The sequence below is a fragment of the Ornithodoros turicata genome, chromosome 5 (assembly GCF_037126465.1).
Source record: "Ornithodoros turicata isolate Travis chromosome 5, ASM3712646v1, whole genome shotgun sequence".
Taxonomy (NCBI): Eukaryota; Metazoa; Arthropoda; class Arachnida; order Ixodida; family Argasidae; genus Ornithodoros; species Ornithodoros turicata.
In genome coordinates, this window is record NC_088205.1 from 51,029,370 (window position 1) to 51,049,913 (window position 20,544).

At 46.9% G+C, this 20,544-nt stretch overlaps 1 protein-coding gene across 1 annotated transcript in view; it reads right to left on the minus strand.

Moving 5' to 3' along the window:
• The window catches only part of LOC135394459 (protein dachsous-like), a 208,683-nt gene extending 201,538 nt beyond the window's left edge, over nt 1-7,145 (minus strand). The window contains exon 1 of the mRNA XM_064625196.1: nt 6,871-7,145. The gene's annotated coding sequence lies outside the window, so the exon portion shown is untranslated. The remainder of the gene's footprint in view (nt 1-6,870) is intronic.
• Between the last annotated feature and the right edge of the window lie 13,399 nt (nt 7,146-20,544).

A 20,544-nucleotide genomic window follows, 5' to 3' on the forward strand; every position in this document is an offset into this window, starting at 1 on the left:
GCGTTTTATACTCATCAAACAGGACGCACATACAGGGACACAGGGCGGAAGGACAGACACACACTGGCATATACGGGGTGTTTCAGTTAAATCCCCGGGCTAAATAATTCGCGAACGGGTAGACCAATTGAAGAACTTTCTTTTGTACAAGTATCTGTCCGACACCACCTACAAGCTGCGACCGTGTGAATGAGTGGGAGGGACCCATTATTTAAATAAAAATTCAAATGAGTTTCGTGAAAAAACGTAACTTCTAAAGCATTGCGCCGTCGGCATTAAAATGGGTACTAACCCTTTTGGGACCTTCAGTGGACACATTTTAGAGAAAAATCTGCCACCGAAGCCGGTCATTTGTTGCAGTAATTAATTGGTTTCGGTTTACATATTTTTGTCGCGGCTGGTCGTGGCGAAGCACAAAAGGACGTTATTCATTGGTGGATGGGAGTGGAAGAGCGTTCTTTTGCGCTTCACCGCGACCAGCCGCGACAAAAATATGTAAACTGAAACCAATTAATTACTGCAACAAATGACCCGCTTCGGTTGTAGATTTTTCTCTAAAAGGTGTCCACTGAAGGTCCCAAAAGTGGTAGTACCCATTCTAATTCCGACGGCGCCCTACTTTAGAAGTTATGTTTTTTCACGAAACTCATTTGAATTTTTCTTTAAATAATAAGCGCCTCCCACTCATCCACACGGTGCGCAGCTTGTAGGTGGTGTCGGACAGATACTTGTAAAAAAGAAAGTTCTTCGATTGGTGTACCCGTTCACGAATTATTTAGCCCCGGGAATTAACTGAAACACCCGGTATATGTTTATCTTTCCGTCCTGTGTCCCTGTACTGTTTTGCGCTTCGAACTATTTATTATGTGCAATTTTGAACGCATCGAGCTTACTGAGGAAAGTACATGGCAGCAGCCTTAGCAGCAGTTCGAGCACGTAGTACATTAATGGCATATAGTACATTATGGCATAAAACGACTACCTAACGGAAGTGGATAAGTTCAGTTACCTGAAGGGATATCTAAAGGATGGTGCTACAGCAGTGATACGGGGTCTGCCTCCAACTTCGATATGTTATAAGGATGGCATAGACTTATTGAAACGACGTTTCGGAGGCGAGCAATTTCTTGTTCAGTCGTGTCGATTTGCACCCGGTGGGTTCTTCCGCTGATACCAAAGCCCTTCGATGCCTGAACATAGCTTCCTATACAGGGTGTTTAACAAAAATCCCCTGGCTGAATAATTCGTGAACAAGTGGCGCCATCGAAGAAATTTCTTTTTTGGTAGAGATCCTTGGGACATCGGCCAGAGCGGCTCATTTGCATACGCTCATTAATTAAATAAACATGCTACTTTTAGCTTTACGTCGCACGCTTACGGAAAATCTGTTTTACGCATCGGGACCTTCAGCGAAAAGTATTTTTAAAAAAACGCATTGACACTTAGTGATTTTTCCGAGTAATGGATTGGTTTCGGTTTACATATTTCTCGCGCGGAGCAGTGCACCAATGCGCTCTCTGGATCAGCTATCCGGCTGTCAATTTCGTGTTCATCCTCCTGGCTTACGCACGGGGGCGACGGAAGATTAAGAACAGCCTCAAGAGACGCTTTGGTATTCGTTCTCAAAGCGACTGGTAAACAGCACTGGCGGTTCTGCCGATCCGTAGATGAGATAGCGTGCTCTTATCATGGATGATGACGAATGCACCGCGAGCGCTGTGAACTAGTGGGGTACACTCTTAAAAATTAGCTACACCACATAGCACGCTCCTAGCCAACCATCATCCCAAATGACAACGTTCCCTCCCTTGATTTGAGGAAAATGGGAGGCGTACGCTTTTCTGTACCTATTATGCCGTACGTAAGGGGTGGGGGAGGAAGGCCCCGCCTCCAGTTTTCAACAAATCGAGCGAGAACGTTGTCATTCGGGATGATGGTTGGCTAGGAGCGTGCTATGTGGTGTAGTTAATTTTTAAGAGTGTACCCCACTACTCCACATTCACAGCGCTCGTGGCGCATTCATCATTATCCATGATAAGAGCACGCTATCTCGCCTACGGACCGACAGAACCGCTAGCGCTGTTTATCAGTCGCTTTGAGAACGAATACCAAAGTGTCTCTTGCGGCTGTTCCTAATCATCCGTCGATCGCCCCAGGCGGTGCGTGAACCAGGCGGATGAACACGAAATTGACAGCCGGATAGCTGATCCAAAGAGCGCATTGGAGCACTGCTCCGCGCAAGAAATATGTAAACCGAAACCAATTAATTACTCGGAAAAACCACTAAGTGTCGATGCGTTTTTTTTTTTCTTAGAATATTTTTCGCTGAAGGTCCCGATGCGTAAAACAGAGGTTCCGTAAGCGTGCGAAGTAAAAGTTAAAAGTTAGCATAATTATTTAATTAGTGAGAGTATGCAAATGAGCCGCACAGCACTCAGTTCATGGCCGATGTCCCAAGGATCTCTACCAAAAAGAAATTTCTTCGATGGCGCCACCTGTTCACGAATCATTCAGCCTTGAGATTTTCGTGAAACACCCTGTATACTACATGCCTGCCCAATGATTCCGAGACACACAGACGTCGGTCCAGAATAGTGGCGTTACAGTTTCCTAGGTTCGTGATAGCTACCTCGATGCGATATCAGCAGTATTGGTCATGACGCCGTCCTTCTACACACAGATTGCAGGTTACAACCGGTGGCGTCCGACAGGCGGAGAAATGACATGACACCCAAAAGAGACTGTACCAACGCTAACTGGCACGGCGTCTTTCGATAACTACTAGCTTATCGCGCGATGACAGAGCCTGCGCAGCGTGCGCCAATCCAGGACGCTTATATCCGCAAAGCACTGTAGAGCAACGTATGCACCGAGCATACACTCTTCGAAATGAACTTCACCACATAGCACGCTCCTAGCCAACCATCATCTCGAATGATATCGTTATCTGCCCTGATTTGTTGAAAACGGGGGCGTACGCCTTTTTTGTGACAATTATGAACAGCATAAGTGTCACAGAAAAGGCGTACGCCTCCCGTTTTCAACAAATCAGGGCAGATAACGATATCAAAAGGCAAAAAAAGAGAGATTTCGCAATGATGGCAATTTGCAAGACGTCGAAGCAACTTGAGATTGCGACGATTTGTGACCGTTCAGTTCGAAGCCCAGCTAGATTGGCGAGTGAAAAGTTGACACAACTGGAAAGTAGATGAGCAACATGTCGGGTCAAGAAAGGAGGTGCGGTCATTACTGGTCTGCTGTGAACACCATTGTATCGTTACAACAGCTCTGACAAGAAAATTAGACGAGACATTGAGGCAGTGTTCAGCGGGATCCAATTGTGGTATCCGCGCAAGAGACTCAGTGCTCGCAAGCTATTGCTTTAAAGTCTGCTGTCTGTAATCCTGTAAAGTTCTGGACTCTGGAGTCTAAAGGCGTCAATCACCGTAGAAAGTCTAACCGTACACCGAAGAGCACCCAAAGGTGGAATTCTTCGAAAAGACTTGTAAGAGAGACCTTAGCAGGTAGCCTTAACCAGAATTCGGGGTAACTCGTTACTGTAACTAAGTTCCTTTTTTTGGTAACTTGTAACGTAACTCGGTACTTTTGCGCCGTGGTAACTTTCAGAGGAACTCGTTCCTTTTTTTGGTAACTTTGCCAAGGTAACTTAAGTTAAGTTCCAAGTTACTTTTAACTCGCTTTTCATTCACGTCCACACATTTTCTTGCATTCTCTCCGGTTCCTTCATGGCATATTTTGCCATAAAACGTGATATTCAATGAGTGTCTGTATTTTATTCAGGAAATAAGAACTGCTGCCATTGAAATAAAGCTGAACCATTGTGCGCCCACAGGGGGCAAGATGCAAAGCGTTCGAATAAACCTCTACCAGAGAAACGTCATCATGACATATTGGTAGACAGACTGAAACCGAAACGAAGCGGAAGGACGGCTGAGTTCCACGAACGGGCACTTGTTCGCTGTCTCCCATTGAAAGAAAAGTAGGACCGAGGGTCTCGTCCATTCAAGGGGTCATGTCGTAATCCCCTCAAGCCTGTGGCTTTCGGGCGCGACCTCGTTCACCTCTAGCTTCGAGCGTAGTTCAATTCTACCAAATCTTGGCGCTGTCGAACACAATAATGTCATTTATTTACAAACAGGGAGAGGTCTATCGTTGGGCATAAAGGAAAACGATCTAAGCGTGTTGCACTCCTCCGCAGGCAACTCAAGGTCTAACTCAACTGCTCAGGCGCTGCACCTGCGTAACGCTATTTTGTGTCCGGAGTAACTTGGAAGTAACTCGTTCTTTTTGTTAAGTAACTCAGTAACTGCGAGTTAGATTTCATGCTGCGTTATTAACTTAGTTACATTTAGCACGCGGTAACTTAACTTGTAACGAGTTCTTTTTGACGGGTAACTTCTCAATCTATGGCCTTAACGCTGTGGTCAACCCCGCAAGCAACAAAGAAGTGGCAAGAAAGCGGCTCTCCAGGAACTGACAAGAAAGCTCCAGAAGGTACCATAACGATTATAATCACATGATGATGGAGCTCTGGACGCTGAAAGCTGGCAGGGGGGAGTTATTACCTGAAGACATCGATAGGAACGGGAAACTGCGGTACTCAGAGCTGGGAGAGCCTAGGAATGTTCAAGCCCCTCGCTACCCCAGCGCAAGTGCTGAGAGCGAAGAATGTGTGCAAGTGTTTCAAGTCTTTGCGGATGCAAGCCCAATCAATAGCTTCAATTCAATAGCCCAATCAAGACATTCAATAGCTTATCGAATGATTTAACTATACTGCCGACATACAAGGAATAGACTATTTAGATCAGTAAGTTCATCGTTGCTCAGGACTGTAGAGACGCTGACGGGATCTAAGGGTCCCCTTGGAGAAAGTCTACTTTTGCTTACTATGTAGGCTTGCTATTCCCAAAAGCAAACACAAACAAACAAAGAGCAAAAGTAACGTAAGGGGTGTGACAGGCACTCAACAAGTTTCTAGCCCCTTTTGGTGGAATGGACCATGGTGGGTGTGCACAAGGCACGCTGCTGCACACCGTTGTTACTGTTATTTCCTTTGCACGGAGCAACCCGTGAACTTCCAGCGGCGGGATATAACAGTAACAACTTACACAAGGCCTGAAAACATTTGATCCGACGGCATCCCCGACTTTCGGAACAGCAGCTTTCTATGCATACATTGCCTCAACGGTGAATGGTCGACAACGAGGTTACAGAGGAGAATCAGCACCGTGTCACTTCTGTGTGGCCAACAACGGTGAGCCGATCCTGCCATTACCCCCCCCCCCCCCCTCCCAGCATGTCGGTGTCTCCATATCAGAGTGTCCGGCTCCTGTGGTGGGAAGGGTACCGTAATTCCTGTGGTGGAACACCTCATGTCATCGTCATCACGTATCTGCTGTTGTTCCCGGCACAGCTCAACACAGATTCCCTACGGAGCCCTTCGGGATACTTGACAGACATTTCGCTAAAAAGCCGCTCTAAAAAGTGGAACGCTTTCGTTTTCAACTATCGGGCTCACCAGGAAGGCATATTCGTAGCAACACTTTGGAACCTATCCGGCTCTGTGAAATTGGCACATTACTAGGTACTGCAAGCCTGTCTTTTCGTTTACTACCGTTTCTTTTCTTTTCTTCTTCTTCTTCTTTTTACCTTCTCATTTCATACAAAAAATCAATGCATACCGAACTCGTATACGCAAAAGTATAACACCCTTGTGTTTGTATTGCGAGAGAAATAGCTGACGGACAGTGGCGTATCTATGGTGTGGCAGGTGTGGACAGGTGCCATGGGCGCCAGGTGAACAGGGGCGCCATTATGTGGTCGGGTGTGAATGTGCCAGGTCGGGCACTCAACCTGGCACATTCATAAATGATCTAAAGCACCCGCCATTAGGGAGGTTGTAGTGTGAAACCTAGTGCGGACCACACGAAAACGCATCCCCAAGGACATCATGTTAACCATGTTGCCATGGGCGCAGGTAGCTCTAGATACGCCACTGCTGACGGATGATACGGGCAATCCCATATTAAATACGTCTTACATAGAACTGTAATGTTGCCAGTAATTACAGGTGTCAACGAAGTATGCAACTTCATTATTAGCATCGTGAGAGGCCTGAACTTGCCAGCACTTCGGTGTGGGTTCTTCAGGTGTCCTTCGCCTTTATTCTGTGTGTGTCGTACGAACTAATAACACTCCACAAAAGTCGAATAATGCACGAAATACATAGCGCCAATTTACCAGCGCCGTGTTATTGCTTCAGTCACAGCAAACAGTATTCAAAAAGCAGCCTGAGCCAGATAAAGGCCACCCTATCAGCGAAAGACTCCCGCATACTTGTTTTTCAGGATGCCCGTAAAACAACTGCTTGTCACGATGCCTACACGACCACAACCCCTTCAATTACTTGCTTAGAATTCAGTTCAGTTGCAGCAACCATCCTCATTACAACGCAGTCTACAAAATCGACGGGTGGTCCGGAGAATAACGCTTTCAACATTCCACCAAGAATTAATGACACCAGCAGAAAGAGTTTTCACCCGCCGTAGTGTAGGATGAAAACGTAAAGATGAAGCAGTACACGGCAGTCGACCCAACTACTTCGCGCTTTTTGCCTCGCGGTCCACAGCGAAGCCCCTTCAGTTGAGCTGAAAAGCTCGATGTCTTACGGCTGTTGACGTATGTACGTTTGAAAACTGGTCGTTTTCAGCGCTGGGTCTTAGTCAGCAGTCCGTCGTAGTCATATCGCGTTCAGCTGTGGCGTGCCACCAAACAAATAGATGCCGTCTTATTGCGAGTACTCTTTGGATAGGTAATGCCATAGTGTAATAGTCATTAATAGTTACTTACAGTGTCATTTGGCTGTAACTATCAGCATAATCCACAGTGACCCCGTCGAGGTTGTTTCAAATTCCCGCACAAACTTTGCTGTACCTTGACCGATCAGATGAAACAGTTCTCAAAGGAGCAGCTGTCGTTTTCAAACACAAAAGAAGCAGCTCATGATGCCAAGACCACGCACAACACTGCAGCAAAGGTTAACTTGTCAATGAAACTTGGCCAGGTTTTTGCCGGGCGAAACTTCAAATGAAGAAACAACACCAACGCGAAAACTCGTAAATCAGAATCGCACAACGTGATATCGTGCGTGCTCCAGCAGGGAGTGATCATGTACTTGAGAACGACAACACGAGTTGCTTGTGTGTAATACGCTGTACTAAACCAAGTGGTATACGTTGTCTTATTTCTTCTGTGGCTAAAAATGCTTAACAAACTTGAAGAGTGTCAGTTCTACAGAAAACACCGAAAATAAAGTGAATGAGATCGTTTCCGACGACACCCCTTAGCGGAGCTCCCAAATGCTCCGCCCATTGCGAGGTGTATTCGTGACTTGCGGCCAGCAGAATGCCGGGCTTGCTCAATAGGTAACGACGCCGAAGATGTGGACGGGTCCGGTTTTCAAGATGCCTTCTTCCAGCGGTGGTGGGCTCCAATGGGGACTGAAATTGTTATTTCGCAATTTTAGCGCTCCTTTTTCTTTCCTGCTCCCCCTTCCGCCCCTCGCACCGGCAGGAAAGTCCGTCGGCATATGATGTCTGCGCGTCACTCCGACGGTGCAAAGGCCCATGAACTTTTGATTGTGGCTCCTTCTTTTTGAATGGGTATCGGATTCCTGCCAAATGATACCCGTGGCCTGGTAGCTACAAAGGGAAATCAATCGTTGCGTTTCCTCTTGTGTGAGCTCTCTTGCGGATGGGGGATAATGTATTGTAGCGTTCAAGCTTGAGGTCGTCCCTCGTGGAACAGACACATTCCCCGAATGTGAGGTGCGTGTGATTTCGTGCGTATACATATGATGAGCAAGCATTGCGAATCAGAAACGATATTCGTGGTACCTATCGGTGATTGTCCCCGAAATTCGGATGGTTTGAATGTAGTATTCGTGCTTTATCAGGGGGATTGCGTTTTCGTGTGTCTGTAATGACAGATGCTGATTGGTGAAACGTGAGTGCGCGATATTAGAGCCATATTTGATAGGACTTCATTGTGGTAGTTGCACGCATAGAAACCTTTTGTACATCCGTTTTGTTCAGTGTTTGTCATTTTCTGATCCTTGCCATATGTTGTCTTCTGAGTATACGTATGAGTATATAGTACGAGTATATGCTCTGTTTTTTATGCCTGGAGCAATGCAGGTGCAGGCTGTGACCTGGACTATGATGACAAGCCACATAACATACACTGCGTTGATGAAAACACACGGAAACGATGTGATGCGAATATGAGTGGCTTGCACCTAGGTTCGTTAAAGTTACTTTTAAATAGTATCTGAGAAACAGTTACAACTAAATGGTTTCAAAACCATCTAAGTTACAATTACAGATACCCCATTGAGAGAATGCACTGGTACAGTTAGAGATACTGGTGAAAAGGTACGCAGTACTTTTTCAAGTTACTTTGCAGCATCTCCTCCAAAAGTTAACTAAATGAAAACCATGTTAACTGGTCACCTGGTGTGTTGAATGGGGTTTTTCTTACTTGCGTATGAATGATTGATTTTTAAAAAAATATGCTACACAAATATTCCGGACAAAAATATTCTGAACAGAAGAATGACTGCATAAAGAAATAAGCACTAAAGTAAACAATGACAAACACAGTGACACAAAACACAGCGCGGAGACAGGACGTGAGTAGACAAACAAAGCGCTGAGTTAGCCTAGGTTTTTAACAACCTTGGTTGTTAGTCAGCGCTTCGATTGTCTACTCACGTCCTGTCTCTGCGCTGTTCTTTGTGTCAGTATGTACCAACTCGCTAACACCGTTGCTTTGACAAACACATTATCACCCTTCTTGTCACCTTACCCACAGTCCGTTTCCACACTATGGTGGTTTCGTTTAGTCTTCGTGCCTCTGTGATTAGTGTCCACAGACTCGTACGACCCCCGTATTAATCTGCCATGTTGGTAGCTGAGTGCCGGCCGACCAGACATCGCACGACGTCGGATGACGCGGGTTGGTGGCGTTTTATTGTCGAGCGGAGTGTCTACCGATATGGCAACATGATGCATGCTCGTGGGAGTTGTGCGTCCTGGGCCTACTTCGTAGGAAACCGTGCCGATATTTGAGTCACAGTATGGGGACAACCCAGGGAAAACACCCAGACAGCACAGACTGTGGTGGAGTTTGAGAACTCAGGTCACCATCCAGGAAGCGATCTGCGCGGATTGCATTGCATTTTATTGGTACTTCACAGAGCTTGCCGCTGAACCAGATTCTCAGTGTAGATGGTCGGTGATCATCGTTCTGTTTTTTTTTTTTCGGTGTCCAGAAAAATGCTATTAAGAGGTCACTGGTTACTGAAAAAATGATGATGATTCGGGTTTTTATGGCGCATGAGCAACTAAGGCTATAATGCGCCAATACTGTGATATATGATCTCTTTACCAGTTAAAAGATAACGATGAATTTAAAACTGATATAAACATAAAAATATATGTGAATTCAGATATCTCTTAGGTATCCAGTGTCCCTAAAAAACTTGTAAACTCTGCTAAAACTTACAAGCGGCTCATCGCCCAGCAAAAGGGCTGGGTGAAGAGGAATTCTATACTGGTAGAACTCAGAAAAATGAATTTGGCGATGATGTTCCTGGAGAGGGCAGCTGATCAGAATGTGAAGAATAGACAACTGCTCAGCACAGTGCACACACTGAGGTGGGTCCCTCTGGAGAATTAAAAATCCATGTGTGAGAAATGTGTGGCCGATACGCAGACGAGACATGACTACTTCATAAAGCCTCTCTTTGAAAACTCCTGCAGGCTTACCTACATTGCACTTGATCAAATGTAATTTATTATTTGCCTGTGTGTCCCAGTCATGTTGCCATTTTAAGTTAATTGCTCTACGCAAGGCAGACCTCAGATCCTGTGCTGGTACGTCAAAGGGGGTTATGTCACCTGAGAGTGCGTTGGTAGCCGCTGTGTCCGCGAGCTCGTTACCGGGTATCCCGACGTGGCTGGGCACCCAGCAAAGTGTCAAGGAAAGACCTGTGTTTATTATGCGGCTAGACAGGTGTTTTGCTCGCAGAACAAGGAGGTTTTTTGGTGGTTGCAGGCTACATATAGCCTGCAGGCAACTAAGTGAATCAGTATACACAACTGATGACCTGATGGAAAGTCGTAGTATATGATTAAGTGCCAAGATTACGCCATACACTTCTGCGGTGAAAATGGAAGTTGTGTTTGGCAATCGATGCGATCTACAAGATGTGTCTGTAACCATTGCACATGAGACACCGGTGTCCGTTCTGGAACCATCTGTGTAAAATGCGACATGGTCCCCAAAACCTTCTTTTATAGACATAAACTCTTGCAGGAGTACGGCTGTGGGAGTTTCGTGTTTCTTGTACTGCAATAAAGATGTATTGTGTTCGGGCGGTGGTTGCCACGGAGCAATCCTCCCACTAGTTCCTACAGGCGTAGAATCGTACTCTGAAAAACCGTGTGTTTCAATTTCCTGCAGGATTCGCAAGCTGAAAGGAGGTGTACATGACGGTTTGTTAAGAAATAACTGTTTGCAGCGTGTCTGAGTAACACAAGAGAAAGCTGGGTGCTGTGGATAACTTCGTACTTTTAGTGCATATGTGGAGGCAAGGTAAAATCTCCGCCTTTCTAATGACCACTCGTTGCACTCCACATAGAGACTCTCGACCGGCGATGTGCGAAACGCTCCCAAGACCAGTCGCAGTCCCTGGTGGTGGACAGGGTCTAGAGCTCTCAAGACGGACTTTCGTGCAGAGCCGTACACGACAGATCCATAGTCAAGCTTGGAACGGATGCAAGATGTGTAGATGCGACGCAGAACCTCACGGTCTGCACCCCAGGATCTATGTGACAGGATTTTGAGAATGTTCAGCGATTTCCCACATTTACTTTTTAGGTTCCTTATGTGAGGGTTGAATGTGAGCTTGCGGTCAAAAAGTATACCCAGGAATTTATGCTCAGATTTGACCGTAATATCTTGGCCATTCATTTTAAGTTCTGGCTCAGGAAACATACCCCTTACTCTTGAGAAGGGTACGCAAACCGTTTTCTCAGGTGAGAAATTAAATCCATTCTCAGATGACCATTTTGCTAATTTGTTCACACAGAGCTGGAGTTGTCTCTCACATCTTGAAATGCTTGTAGACGAACAAGATATCTGAACATCGTCAACGTATAGTGAGTACATGACGGATGGCGGAATAGCGTGCACAATAGAGTTCATTTTGACTATGAAGAGTGTGACACTCAGAACGGAACCCTGTGGGACACCGTTCTCCTGAATAAAAGAACGTGAGAGTGAAGTGCCCAACTGGACTCTAAAAGTTCTGTCCTGTAGAAAATTTGCGATGCAGCGGAGCATACGGCCGCGTACACCGAAATTGTACAAGTCGCGAACGATACCATATCGCCATGCTGTATCGTACGCTTTTTGAATATCGAAAAATATGGAAATACAATGCTGTTTTCTGACAAACGCTTCCCTGATGACAGTTTCCAGCCGCAGCAGATGATCAGTGGTTGAGTGGGCGGCTCTAAATCCGCACTGATACCTGTCGAGACATCCATTTTCTTCGAGGAAGTACATCAGGCGGTAGTTAACCATGCGCTCGAATGTTTTCCCTAAACAGCTTGTAAGGGCTATAGGCCTGTAGCTACATGCGTTGGAAGGATCTTTCCCTGGCTTCAAAAGTGGAACGACTGTCGCCACTTTCCAACGAGATGGGAGTTCACCCTGATTCCAAACTGAATTGAAAAAGTGCAGAAGACCTTCTAGTGATGTTTTTGATAAGTGCTGCAACATGCTGTACGTGATTCGATCTGGCCCTGGTGCTGTTTGTTTTGGAGAGGACAGAGCACGCAGCAGCTCCATCAAACAAAATGGTTTATTAAAAGCATGTCTGTCATTGGTGCCATATGTAATTTTGAATTTCTCAGCATCATCTTTGACTTTTAAGAAATCCCTAGTGTAATGAGAGGAGGAAGAAACACTCTGGAAGTGTTCTCCCAACACATCTGCTTGTTCTTCTAAAGTTTGGCACACCGTACCATTCCTCTCCAAGAGAGGAATAGAGAAGCTTGTGTAACTGCCCTTTATTTTCTTTAATCGATCCCACACAACCTTAGTTGGGGTATTGCTATTCAAGGAGGAGACAAAACCCTTCCACGATTCACTCTTTGCTTGTCGGCGTGTCCACCTCGCTTTTGCTCGAGCTCTCTTAAACGCCAGTAGATTTGCTGGGGTTGGATACCGCCGGAACTTGCCCCAAGCACGGTTCTGCTCTTTTCGTGTATTTCCACAGTCCTCTGACCACCAAGGCTTGCAACGCCTGGGCAGTTGACCTGATGACTGTGGAATGGACTTGGTTGCTGCTTTTACAAGAGTGTCTGTTACATAGTTATTTGCGTCATTAATGTTCAGCCCAAGGAGGGACTCTATAGAAAGTGTGGCTTCTTGTTTAAAGAGGTTCCAGTCTGCTAACTGTATATTCCAACGAGGTGGGCGGGTTCTAATAGCAGCTGATGGTCGATTGATCTCTAAAACGACAGGGAAGTGATCGCTACCATAGGGGTTTTCGTCCACTGTCCATGAAATGTCCTGAAATACAGATGGACTGCACAGCGAAATATCTATGGCTGAAAAGGACTGCGAAGCAGCATTAACATGAGTAGCGTTTCCTGCATTGAGCAGGCAGATTGGCAAGGATGCTAATAATTTCTCAAACATTTTGCCTCGGGTGTCAACTCTGGAACAACCCCAGAGCAAATGATGCGCATTGAAATCTCCCAGTAGTAGAAAAGGCGATGGGAGCTGATTAATAAGATCCTCAAGCTGTCTCTGTTCGACCCTGACTGATGGCGGTAGGTATAAAGAGCATACCGTCACTACACGGTCAGTGCAGATCTGTACAGCAATGGCCTCAAGATTTGTGGAAAGTAGAACGTCTCTCGTGGGAAGTGTTCTGGCCGTGAGAATGGCCACACCTCCGGAAGCACGTGCCGTGTCTGTTCGGTCCTTACGGTAAACGTTCCACCGTCGGAGGTGGAAAGGGGTGTCTGGAATCAAATTTGTTTCTTGGAGACAGAAACAGACAGCATGATGTTTGTCTGCCAAATCATGGACATCATCAAGATTTTTCAGCAAACCCCGGCAGTTCCACTGAATAATGCTCTGGGAACCCATAAGAAATGCACAGAAGAGGAAAAAGAATATGGACTGAACGACTACTCTAAGGCGTAAAGACCTTGTGGAACAACTGTCCATGAATGCGGAGGGATTAAGGAGCTTGTATTCTCGGTGGAGGAACCCTTTGTTGTTGTTCCTTGGCTTTTCCTCCTCGTCCTCGGCCAGCTTTTTTCCCTCTCTGTTCTTTGCCCATGGAAAGACTTGGTAGACTCGACGACGACTTCTGAGAGCAGCAGTCGTCGTCATCGAGATCCATGCTCTGACTCGTGTTTTGGGACAGGCCCATGGCAATCCCGTCCCAAACGGAAGGGGATGCAACAACCTCCTCTGAGGTTAATATTGCATCTCCCTGGCTCTTCGTCTGAGAGGCCACTGGAGGAGAACCCTCAGTGTCCCTCTCTTTGTGTTGGGGAGTGTGGAGGGGAGCCCCAGAGGTCTGGGTCTCCACCGATACTCTGAGTGGTGCCACTCCCCTGCGCACCACATCAGAGAAGGTTCCTTTCTTCTGGAACGCCAATTGTGCCTTTGCTGCACTGTATGTAATATTTTGCTCAGTTTTCAGCTTGAGGATCTGTTTCTCCTCCTTCCAACAAGGACATGATCTGGAGTAAACAGGGTGGTTACCCTTGCAATTGGCACACTGAAAATCATTGCTGCACGACTCTGACGAATGGTCTTTGCCGGAGCACTTAGCACAGACGGGCTGCCCACGGCATACCTGAGAACCGTGGCCAAACCGCTGGCACTTGTAACAGCGACTCGGATTGGGGATGTAAGCCCTCACATTGCAACTGAGGTAACCGGCCTTGATTGTGTCTGGCAGCTTGTGGAGCTTGAAAGAAAGGATTATGTGCTTTGTTGGGATTTCTTTCCCATCCCTACGCATGACTATTCGCTTTACAGCTACCACACCGTGCTGTTGTAGGCCTTCTTGGAGTTCCGATTCCGAACAGTCAAGAAGGTCGCTCTCAGAAATTACTCCTTTAACAATGTTGAGACTCCGGTGTGAGCTTACTGTGACAGATATCCCATTGATGTTTGTCAGTGAAAGAAGCGCACTGCTTTGCTCTCGTTTTTCAACGTGGACCTGGATATCTCCAGAGCCCAGTTTCTTGGCATTGTATTCTTTACCTATCAGCTGTTCAAGTGCTTTCGCTATTACAAAAGGAGATACCTTTGACAGTGGTTTTGTGTCATCATTAGAGTGGACAACCAGAAACTTTGCAAACCATGGTTCGGGTGTTGAGGTATTTAGATCAATTTGCTGGTACTCGGTGCGGAACCGTTTCCGATTCCGATCTCGGGGTTTTAAGGAAGAGGAAGCCATAAAGGTGACAATACAATTCGATGCAAGGGTCCTGCCGCCCACCACGGAGCCCAACCAGGGGACCGCGTTTGACGCAGTAGCAGGTACGCCTACACTATACCCAAGTGCAGCTTCTGGAGAGTGAAAGACTGCCCAAGGTTGACCCTTGCCGCCAAAGAAGGTGAAAAGAGGAAAAGGAGAGAAGAAGGAGACCAAGGAAGAGAAAGTGATGAAAAGGGAGATGGCGACTAGCTGAATAATCCTGGCCGGGCCTTCCAGGACCACCCGACTATGGGAAGCAGGGGCCAAAGCGGTGTGTTGTTTTCCCGGAGGGGCCCCGAAGGGTGCAAACCAACCTCCGAGTCCACTCAACCGCCAGGATCCCCGTTTCCCCAGACACGGGAAAGCCACGCACAGCTATACGTGGGGGTCTCCCTCCTGCGGCGACCCAACCGTGAGTGCAGGAGGGGGCTACTGCGGCTGCTGCCGGGCGATGGGGGCGCCAAGTTCCCGACGCCGGGTACTGAAAAAAAAAAAAAAAGTAACTAGTTACAAATACAAAATACATATATCAAAATTTATCTAATGTTTTCCTCAAGAGATACAAGACGTATCGAGATACTGGTACTCAGATTTTTTAATCAGCTACTTAACAACACTGCGATTGCACGCAACATTGTCTAATGTGCCCATCAAAGCGGTCCACGACTTTAAGAATCGTTGATGTAGACGTTAATGGTGATGATGATCCTGATGATGATGATGGAGGTGGTGGTGGTGCATGGCAGAGGCGGCAGTGGAGAAAAAATTATGGTTCATTCTAAACGGTTAGGGAATGCTAGGCAAAAGTTACATGACGAAATGTTCAAAGGTGAATGCCAGGAGTCATGGCAGCCAACAGATTATGGCCGACGCAGGGTACAATAACGTTGAGGCTGCGCGTTATATTTATTTATTTATTGTTGATACGTTAAGAGCCCGAAGGCATTACAATGGAAGTAAAACATGTCACACCTTCTTTCACAGAGAAAGTCGCCTTTTATGGGAAAGGGAATTATCGAACCGACGTATGCCGATATATTTCCTATCTATAGACCTTGTCGCGTTGCACTCAAACCACTAGTCTGCGTGCGCTCCTTGGCCTCGCTCCCAGCGACTACACAATAGGGGTGGACTGCCAAAATCTCTCTTCCCATTGGGATGAGTACTGGTGGCCACCGTCTTTAATAAGTATGACTGACGATAGCGTAACATTCCATATAAGTAGTCATCCGGTAAACATCTCAGTAGCGTATCAACGTTCGAAAGATCAAGGAAAAAGAAGATTGCTTGCTTTCCGCGTGTGATATGCACAGTTGGTCACGTGAGGAGTGCTGGCCGATGAAATCTCTGTTCTACACCGGTTCCCGAGCGAGAGAAAATGGACCGGCATGAAATGAACACGAACGGACACGAAAATGAACAAAAACTACACTGGAAAATGAAGAAACTCGACAAACGGCGGTCCACACGTGCACAGTTCATGTGACTAGCACGAGGTGGCAGCACTAACGGCGGCGTCCATTCCTTGAATCGCGCTTTTGTGTATACCGCGCACTCCCAAAAATTAATTGCATAACGCGCGTTACGCGTTACGTTAACCGCGCACCATGGTGAAATCACATGGCGCGAAACAGACATTTGTAGTGCTTCGCGGTGGCGTTCTTGATTGATTTGATTATAAAGAAAAAATTGATATTTCGGCTTCACTAGTGTGAGGCATTACTCGCACAAGTTACATTGGTGAAAAACTCTTGGAACAATGATGATGGTGATGATAGGTGACGTTTGCGAACGTTGTCTCCAGTTAGCTTCTTCCAGCTGGGTGATTCCAAGCTGGAGCACCCAGAGAAGTAGCCGACCCTCCTTGGTTCCGCCGGAAAAAATAAAAAAATAAATGCAGTCTCTGAGGGGTGGGTCGGTGGAATATAAACTTTTTTGTCGAGATTTTGTTTTCTTTAACGTTGAGGGCTCCGCGAACTCGGCCCAAACCAATCCGGAAAATTATTGCTGGTTCAGCCCTTGCAGCACTATATGGATAATATTTCTGAGTTACTTTGCCTATTGTATATAATATATAATAAGTTTATTCACATTACTGTGAAAAGGGGTAAGCAAAAAGCCGCAGAGGCGGCTTGACGAGGCTCGCCCCTTCATCTTCGGCTCGCCCCATTGTCAGACGGGAAGGATAATTCTCGTTTATGCGGCTTAAATATTTCTGCGATATATATTGTTGTTCGTTAAAAAATATTTTTACAGCGGCACCTGATAACGGGAACGTTCCAGGAGATCGCCGTATCCGTGTGCCAAAATCCTCCCCTTCTCACCGCTCCAGAGGAAAACGAGTGATGATGACGATGAGTGCGCGCGAAGGTGTGGAAAGGGTAAACGGAGCTACAGAGCGGTGCCTGCTTGCAGGACAGGGGAATGAAAAGGAAGCACACATTAGGCAGTTTGAACAGATCAAAAGCGTTCCACGGAAACAAAACAAAAAAACAAAAAGCTTTCAAATCCAAGACCACCAACGTGATGTCAGCCACTGAAAAGGGATCGGGTGCTTGGCGTAACGTTACGAACGTTACGTTACGTACTGTTACGTACTGTACGCTGTATGCACTGTACGCTGTACGCTGTCCGATAGTATGCACACGGCCTTCCTTTCACCTTCGTTGCCACTACACGTATGTCAGACATAGAAACAGGTCCAAAATAAAGGTACATCCTTGCGCCCTGGATGGGACGTGCGTTACTATGCCTCGGCTTCAGCGCTTCTCTAGCTCTATGCTCCCGTGGATAGCCTGAACGTCTGAACACTCTTCAAGTATTCTTTCATGCACAGGAACCAGGGGAGTTCGAAGGTGGAAGCACAGATTCGCTTTCAGCTCCGTTACCGCAGAGTGAAAACGGACACCGGTTTAAAAAGTGGAAGACGGTGAGACGCTCCGAGCTTCTTGATAAAATCGGCTTCACAGACTTTTTCCAATTTTGAAAGCCACAAAACTTTAGTTGACATGTATGCAGTGTCTCTCCGTGGGAAGGGTGACATCTGCTCCCCCTTAGACAGTGTTGTTTTCCCCTAGAGGCGGCTTTGTGTAGAAGGCAGCATAACTGTATGTTAACGGAAGCAGTGGCAATTACAGCATTCTTCGAATGCAGTGTCGGACGCACATGTGTTTTCGGTTTGGCGCACGTGAGTGACCCTGGCTGTGTCATGGCGCAGGAAGGTTATATAAACCATGGGTGACTTCGAGAGAGGGGGAGAGTGAGACAGTCGCCGAAACAGACAGTCCTAGTTTACATCGAGGGTCAGAACCAGCGAAGAGTCATCAAGATGTGATCCAGAGCGGGAGCCCGGAGGGAGATGGACGACGGGGGCGCCTTGATGCCTGGAACCCACCGTCGACCTGAGGGTTCGTCCCCGAAGTCTCCTTTCACCTGCGCTGACGTCCGGGCAACCGAAGTTACGACCAAGAGGCCCAGCTGGCGGTGACTGACGGGAAAGAGGTGCACCCGACGACGACGTGGCGAGCGAAGAGACGAATCGACGAGGGCGGTAGCCGAGCTCCTGGGACCGAGCCTCCAAGAGGAACGGACGGCCTGCCGCCAAGTCGCCGTCTTCGCTATTGTTTGACCCGGCCGTGGACCAAGAATGGAGACCAGAGTGGATGAAGATCGACAGAAGCAGCAACCGAAAGCCACAGCATGGAAAGCCGGCCGCGTAGGTCACTGCCGAAGTCGTCTTCAGAGCTCATCTGCCACGCCATCGTCCATGGCCTGGTGAAGATGTGGTGTCGTCAGGGTGCGCAAAAATCAGGGTCAGTCACTCTTGCCGCCTTGTTGTCTCTCCCACGTTTGCACATGATTCTCGAGATTTGTTTGGCTGCGATTTGCGTAACTATTCATTTAAAGCAGATCACGTCATATATTTAAGTTGTGTTCGCTTGATATCATGTGTGTTGTTGCCGCGATTTGTGTTATCCATCAACGAACTGAATAGCGTAGTGTTTAGTTTTGTTCATTAAATCATGTTTCGGTATTGTTAATGAAGTGCTTGGTGTCATTCCTTCTCGCCTCTGCGGGTGCCCACGTTGAGTGTATCCCCTTTTTCTTCGTTAATTTTGTGCTCCGTCCCCTTCGGCTACGGCGAGGGATGTCACAACGGAATTCGCCCGAATAGGTACTACCCACCCAATTACCCTATGTGATGCTGTATGTGTGGACCCGGTGCGCGAAGAGTAAGGACAAGCCATTCAGTAGCCTTACTTAGATGATACAGGAAGACGCAGATTTTTGCGTTCCAGCAAAGGACGTCGCCTTGTCTTAGAACAACATACGGAAACTTTCGGTGCTAGAGAGGGAAACTCTTATCCTGCGGCGGGGAGTCTTTAAAGGAGGTCTTTAAAGGAGCATTCAGGTGACCCCTACATTTTTTGGTTTTTCGCTGCTGTTCAGAATATATTTAATAAACGTTCGGATACATCAAAGTACATCGTTATAATAATAATGATACCGTGATGTTACACGTAAGGTTTGTCTGCCCAGTTTGGCGACGTGTTGCACGTGCCGCAGGGTAGGACTGCGGATAATTTCGACCACCTCGGGTTCTTTTGACGTACGCCGGAAATCTCCGACATACGGTGCTGGAAGCAATGTTTACCTCACCCATATTGCTACCATCCTCAGCTGGGTTTGAACCCGCGATCTTGAGGCCAGCAAGCCAACACATTACTGACTGAGCTACCTCAAAGCAATCTTGAATCACTAAATCTCTTCGTTGTAGTGAACGCTGCCGCCATCTTGTCCGCTGCTTCGATGCGCCAAGTTTAAGCACGCTTGTAGCGGTCGATCACTTTTCACCGTTCAAAGTAATCTTACACGTGACAGCCGATGTCAAAATGACGTTGCCAATGTTAATGAGCTCGCGCCTTGGATATTGAGAGGAAACGGAAAACCACATTTCGAAACCATTCCTATTTGTCGAGCCACAGACTGCTTCGGGTAGCCAATTCAAGTACAAATTATGTTGCTCTTGTTGGGTAGCACATCAACAAATCTCACATAAACATATCCCCCCCCCCCTCAGGAGACGAATGGCAGAAGCACTAAATTAGCGCACCGGCAGCACAGCTTTGGTCACTGTGGCATTAGCAGTTCCCGCCAAATAGTAGGTTCAGTTATCGACTACACTCTAAGAAAAAAGGGAGTATGGGGAACTCCCTTGGGGGTGTTCACGCTCGTCACACATATGACGCCCTTTGCGGTGTCTGGGCTACTCCCCTTGTAAGGGTGTTCTCCTGACTCCCTCGCTAAGGGTGTCCCCTCGAGTCCCCTCCGTGAGGGTGTTCCCCTGACACCCTTCCTGCAGGTGTTTCCTTGACTGCCCTACCAAGCACATCGCAAACAAGAGTAAGCACTCTTTCCCACCCTGTAATTAAGTGGTGTTACTTCATTGGACTTCTTTTGTTTGTTTGTTTTTTCTTTTTTGCAGATACTGATCTGCGCTGCACCGCGTTACAAAAACAATACTGCCCTCGCCCCAAAACACGAACAACAGGCGCAGTGCCTCTCAGTCTTGCTCAAGAGTCCAGGTATAGTCCCATAGAACTACCGAAGCAGAACGCTCCTCAGAAACGTTCACTGAGATTGCAGTACTATGCGACCCAAAACTTACAACCTGCTCCTAGAGTACAAAGGAGCGAAACATTTTCGGAACGGTGACGGACATCATCAACTCACACTGCATCTCCAGAGCTTGAAGGTACTTAGCGTTACAGAACAGATATCCCTTTCTATCGGGCATTGCGTTTCTTAGTTGACCTGCTGTTTCCTTAGAGAGTATTTCCACTGACATTTTCCCTCGAATGAAACGACCGATCCCAGTGTCAATTACTAAATATTATAAAAACGAAAAAAAGGCTGCATTGTAGAAGCAAGCATCTTTATGAGCA